Source organism: Brachypodium distachyon, chromosome 2, assembly GCF_000005505.3.
Source record: "Brachypodium distachyon strain Bd21 chromosome 2, Brachypodium_distachyon_v3.0, whole genome shotgun sequence".
Lineage (NCBI taxonomy): Eukaryota > Viridiplantae > Streptophyta > Magnoliopsida > Poales > Poaceae > Brachypodium > Brachypodium distachyon.
Window position 1 is genome coordinate 9,946,403 of NC_016132.3, and position 6,288 is coordinate 9,952,690.

Genomic DNA, 6,288 nt, shown 5'->3' on the forward strand with positions numbered 1-6,288 from the left:
ATCTCTTGTTTTCTTGCCCATTGTTGGTGTTGCACTTGCCCTGGTCTCCTTAAATAGCCAAAGCGCTGCTCTTGCCTCCACACGCCCGGGACCACCAGTCGCTGCGTGGAGGCACTGGCCCTGTCTCAGTTTCCTGCATCAAGCCTCGAAGTGATTGCCATATATGTACAACTTACTCGCAAGACGACGACACCCGTGACCACTCCACGAGCATCACAGTGTGCCTTCGCCTTATCTCTATCCTGCATGTCAGATTCCTGCAGTGCCCAAGGTACATAGCAAAAAAAAACCGAAATGTATGAAAAACAGTATAAACTTGATAACCTCCTGCCTCCCAGCCCCCGGGCACAGAAGAGTCGACCTCAGACCTGGGTGTGAGCATCTTTACATTTCCATGGTGCCTCGCTGGCACGTAACACGTTGCGGACAGGTCCGGCAATTGCTAGGCCTCATTCCAGGGGCGTCCCAGCAACGAGCTTTGTTTTCGGGGTTCCGGCAACCCCCTGCTCACAGCCAAGGATGAGGGGACAATTCTGTGCACTTAGAGCAGCAGACAGAAGCATTCACAGACAGCAAAGCAAAACATTTACCAATGTAACACTTATCTTTAAGCTACACTAGCTTAAAGAGGCACGCTGCCGCAGCGTCACCCGTGGATAAGGCACCATCGTTTCACGGATAGAACTTGCGTAGGTGCTCAATGTTCCAACTATTGGGCACCGGCAAGCCTTCTTCGGTTTCCAGCCGGACAGCCCGCGGTCTGGTCACCTGCACTACTCGGAAAGGGCCTTCCCAGATTGGAGTCAACTTGATCCCGGCTTTCGTTCCTTGTATCCGACGCAGGACGAGGTCTCCAACCTCGAGCCCCCGGGGACGGACTCTTCTGTCGTGATAACGACGGAGTCCCTGCTGGTAGCTTGCAGCTCGTACAGCAGCCCGGCATCGAATCTCCTTGATGAAGGTAAGGTCATCAATCCTCTGCGTGTGTTAGCTCTTGTCGCTGTACGTGCGTACCCGAGGTGACCCATACTTGAGCTCGAGGGGCGGCACAGCTTCTGCCCCGTAGACGAGGGTAAACGGAGTTTGACCCGTCGCCCGACTCGGTGTGGTCCGCAGTGACCACAGCACGGGTTGGAGTTCTTCAACCCAGTGTTTCCCGTGGCCTTTGAGCTCGTCAAAGGTTCTCGTCTTGAGCCCCCGCAGCACTTCCGTGTTGGCTCATTCCACTTGCCCGTTGCTCCTCGGATGTCCTCGCAGTAAGCTTGGAACACCGCACTAGTGAATTGCATGCCGTTGTCGGTGATGATGCCGTGAGGCACACCAAACCGGCACACAATGCCTTTGAAAAACTTGATGGCCACCTGCGCCGTGACGGTTCGGACAGGCTCCACCTCGATCCATTTCGAGAACTTGTCGATGGCCACAAGCAGGTACTCGTAGCCGCCAACTGCTCTCGGTAGTTTGCTGACGATGTCCAGCCCCCAGACCGCGAACGGCCACGAGGACGGGATGACTTGCAGGACTTGCGCTGGTTGGTTGCTCTTCTTGGCGTGAAACTGGCATGCTTCACAGGTCTTGACTAATTGCTCGGCATCGGCTAGTGCTGTCGACCAGTAGAAGCCGTGCCGGAACGCTTTCCTAGCTAGTGCCCTGGAGGCCACATGGTGCAAGCATGTGCCTCGATGTATATCTTCCAGCAATGCGCGCCCTTCCTCCTAGGGCACGCTGAGGAGCATGACTCCGTTAGGACGCCTCCGATAGAGTTCTCCGTCCACCGGGGCGTACACTTTAACTTGCTGGGCTACTCGCTCCGCGGCAACGTCTTCCTCCGGGAGGGTCCCGTCCCTTAGGTAGCGAATAATATCCGTCCCCGAAGGTGGTGGCTCCCGGCTAGTATATGCCACCAACTTGGTGGCATAGTCCCCTACAGCTGTAGGGTCACCTTGAGTCGCCGGAGGGGATTCCCTTCAACTGCCTTGGGGTTGATAGAGGGCTTCAACTACCTCTGCACGAACACCCCAGGAGGCACGTTCCGCTGCCCACTTGGACAGTTCATCCGCAACAAAGTTGTCCTTGTGCTTTACGTGCTCAAATCGAAGTCCTTTGAACTTGGACTCCAATTTTCGCACTTCCTCCACGTACGCTACCATCTGGTGGCAGTCGTAGTCCTTGTTTACCTGGTTGATCACGAGTTGGGAGTCCCCACGAACAACCAGGCGCTTGATATCAAGGGCGATCTCCGCACGTAGGCCGACAAGCAGTCCCTCGTACTCCGTTGTGTTGTTGGTGGAGTTGGCGAAATCGAGATGTATCACGAACTTGAGATGGTCTCCGGTGGGCGACTCGATCACCACTCCGGCACCGGCGCCCTGCAAGCAGAAGGCGCCGTCGAAGTACATGACCCAGTACCCTTCGTCCAATGTGCCGGAAAGGCTCGCTTCCCGCTAAGGAAGGGAGCAAGGAGGGGGAGTAGACCAGGCTGGCTGGAGCAAATGGGCTTTGGCCCAGAGGGTGGATTTGGACTTTTCTAGCGCTTTTGAAATCAAACAAAACACAAAAATTCAAATATGGTTTTATAAATACCATATGAACTCCAAATAATTCTAGTAAATCAAAATAATCATTGTGGGCTTAGGGAAATATAGTTTACACCCAAAATGTTCCTCCATAAATATATTATTATGCTAAATTAGGTTTTGAATAAACTCCAAGTAAAATCTCCTAATATTTCTATAGTTCAATAAATTCCCAAATAGATTTATAACACCAAAACACACATTTAGTAAACCATTGCAAATGTTCCAACTATATATATTTGGGAAATCACGTTATCCCACTTTCAGCGATGGATTAAATGTTGGAATAACATTCGCACATGACAATGTCACGTTATCATTTTCTCGAATATTTGATAACTTCTTCTCGAAAACTAAATGAACAGGACAAAATAAAATCGAGAAAAAACATAGTTGAACATTGAATATGTTTCCAACCTTATAATCAGGAAAGTCATATTATTCCCTCTCTTTAATATTTAAATAAATGTTGGAAAGCATTTTTAATCAATTCAAATATTCCAAAGATGCTCTCAAATGGTCATGGCATCCAAATTGGATACTTGGGATGTTAATAAATCCTTCAAAAATAAAATAGTATTTATTAAGATGCAAAGATTAATCCTAATAAAATCATAGGATGCAATGGTTCCAAATAAAATACTTTGAACTTACATAAATGTCCCAACCATGTTGTATAATTTGGATAGTCATATTAATCTACTCGTTTGTTGAATATTCAAACATGGTGTGAAATTTTTTAAATAAGTCCTAAAAATTTGAAATCCTTCAAAATTTTCTCAACCAAAATATCTCCAAAGCAAATATTTTATTTACCATTCCAAAATTGGAAAATTTTGGGATGTTACATGCCTTGTCCAGGAGAGATACACTTGATGAACAGGTTTCCTCTTGCCATGCTATTTCTGCAGCAATTCCAGACTGGCTGAAGGAAGTGGAACAATCTTATGTGGGGGATAACAAGTGCACAAAATTGCTTCAGCAATGGACTGTTCAGCCTAACAGTAAGCCAAATTATACAATGGTAGCTGGCATTCTGAGATATAAAGGCAGAATCTACATTGGTTTTTCTACTGATCTAAGGAACAAAATTCTCCGCTCTTTTCATGATTCCATCTTTGGGGGGCACTCTGGCAGGACAGTAACATACCACAGAATTAAAAAGTTATTCTACTGGCCCAAATTAAAACACCAAGTGGAACAGTTCTTGGCTGCCTGCCCTAACTGTCAACTCAACAAAGAGGAACATGTTCCTTATCCTGGATTACTTGATCCACTTTCCATCCCTGAAACTCCTTGGTCACACATCTCTCTTGATTTTGTGGATGGCCTACCTAAATCTAGAGGCAAAGATGTGATATTGGTACTAGTGGATAGAAGAACAAAGTATGCTCACTTCTTACCACCGGCTCATCCATTTACAGTTCAGCAAGTGGCAGATCTGTACATGGACAATGTTTATAAACTGCATGGGCTACCACAATGCATTGTGTCTGACAGAGATAGGATTTTCACTAGTAATCTCTGGCAAGATCTGTTCAAAGCTCTGAAAGTTACACTTAATCTCAGTTCATCTTATCATCCTCAAAGTGATGGCCAAACTGAAAGAGTCAACCAATGCGTGGAGAACTACCTCAGAACAATGGCTTTTCAAGAACCCAAAAAATGGTGTGATTGGCTCCCTGCCGCAGAATGGTGGTATAACTCTTCTTATCGTACCTCCCTGAAGATGTCACCATTCCAAGAACTCTATGGCTACCATCCTCCTCAGGTCTTTGAACTCTCAATCCCATGCAACATTTCTGATGAAGCCAAGGTCACATTGCAAGAAAAGGAAAGAATTATTCAAGAGCTGAACATCAATCTCTAGCAAGCACAAAATCGTATGAAAAAGTTTAATGACATGAAGAGAACAGAACGCCAGTTTTCAGTTGGAGACATGGTCTATTTGAAGATGCAGCCATATCGCCAAAATGCTTCTGGTTTGCGTACTACTCTCAAACTGACTTCCAAATATTATGGACCATTCCGTGTCTTGGAGAAGATTGGTCCTGTGGCTTACTGAAGCGACCGCCCCGTACAGGGTACGATCTCTGTGCTTATAGTGCTAGTCCCTGGATCGACTCACTAGCACACACAGTTCAAGATGTAATATCGAGAAACAAAAGTCAAGTAATTTTATTACAACGTCATCATCCAGAACTTACAACTTTGCATAACCACTCGGGTTAGCATTTAGAAATAACATAAATTGTTCAACAACGGAAAGCGAAGGAAAAATTGAGCCAATTCAACGCCATAGAGAGCGCATGTTGGAATGCAGGCTCGTGACCCAACAACGTAACCTTACTCGTCATCGGAATTCCCTGCAACAATTTAAAGGTTGCAGCCACTAGGGTCAATGCATTGAATGTATTGGCAAGTTCATCGGGGATTATATCAGATCCTAACAAATATATGCAATTATTGGCTATGTGGAGATCAGGCTTTTTGGCATGGAAGCAATTAACATATCATTTTTATCCTACTACAATTGAATTTTATAGTATAACAAATGTATTGGACATCGGGTAGACACACCGATGCTCCTATTTAAATCTAAGGACATTGAGTAGACACATCAATGCTCCTAACCCAAGTTTAAACCATTCATTTTATTTAGAAATTTGAATGAGTCAGACCTTACTTAGTTTCCATATCCAACTGCTCATGATTCGTCCATAACCGGGGACACGGCTAAGTACTTAGTTTTGACATTCTTGAGAGGTTGTACACATTCCCCACAAGAAACCGACAGGTTAATCATATCCCTTGCTATCCTCAGGGTCCACCTACACGATTACGAGATTTTCCGAAGTAATTCCCTAGACCACGAGAGAATCACGCTCCACCTACACGGCTACATCATTATAATTCTTCGGGTCTAGGTTCATACAACATACTCTATTCTCGCCAGAGCCCATATAGCATGTGGTTGTACTGGAAGCAATTAAATAGGAACCCAAATTCAGCCTCTGAAAACCCTAGGTGGCATCCCACATTTGCGACGCAGGCGCTCCCCGAATACACGGAAGAGACGACCATGGACACTCCCGAATCCACGGAGAGACGACTCAGAGGGCCCCATAGAGATGGACCTGACGTCGCGTACAACCATAATACTCAAAGCTACCCACCTAGGATGGTTCATTAGCAGTTGTTTTTAGCCATACATCAAAAATAACATTTTTCATCAACAACATTTCTAGAGTGAAAGTGGTTCCCTCCCACGCATATTTACATAGCACGGCTAAGCGTAACTACTAACGGTGGATATTGGTGGGGATTTGATGGCGAGAAAAATCTATTCTACTAGGACAATATAGCTAGCATAAATATAATAATTTAATCCTAATGCAATTCTACAAACAACGCTAATGCATATAGGATTAAAAATAAGTGCGATGATAGGTGATTCATGATCAAGATGAACTTGCGTTGTCAAAAGTTATTGCCGTTCTCACACTTGTCGCAAAGACAGGGTTCGCACTCCATAAAATCTAACAATCGAAACGTATAGCAAAAATAAACAACCATCCGATAGATACAAGCAACCGAATGAAATATGTCATGATGCTATGCACATGATGAACCTAAATTTTGTTCCTGTCACAAATAACTCGTTTAGTGATTTAAATCTACGTGGTGAATTGTTAGGATCAAGTTCATGGGG